Here is a 268-nt window from a genome sequence, read left to right on the forward strand (position 1 = left end):
CCAACTCCAGGGTAAAGCTAAAAGCAGCCAAATGTATTAAACATCCATAAACCCATCTTTTTTGGTTTTAACGTGATTACAATTTAATAAAAACATTAGAACTTGATCAATTATATAACGTTTCCTTTCCACTGTTATTCAAAGTCAGCGAACGTGCACGCATTCAACAAAAGTGATGAGTTTCAGCAAATATCTGAACGTCTCTGATTGGCTACTGCATTCCACAGAATTGTGTGTGATTGGTTAAAATGCGCAACACTGTAAAAAA

The sequence above is a fragment of the Sinocyclocheilus grahami genome, unplaced genomic scaffold, assembly GCF_001515645.1.
Source record: "Sinocyclocheilus grahami isolate Dianchi unplaced genomic scaffold, SAMN03320097.WGS_v1.1 scaffold21619.1, whole genome shotgun sequence".
Taxonomy (NCBI): domain Eukaryota; kingdom Metazoa; phylum Chordata; class Actinopteri; order Cypriniformes; family Cyprinidae; genus Sinocyclocheilus; species Sinocyclocheilus grahami.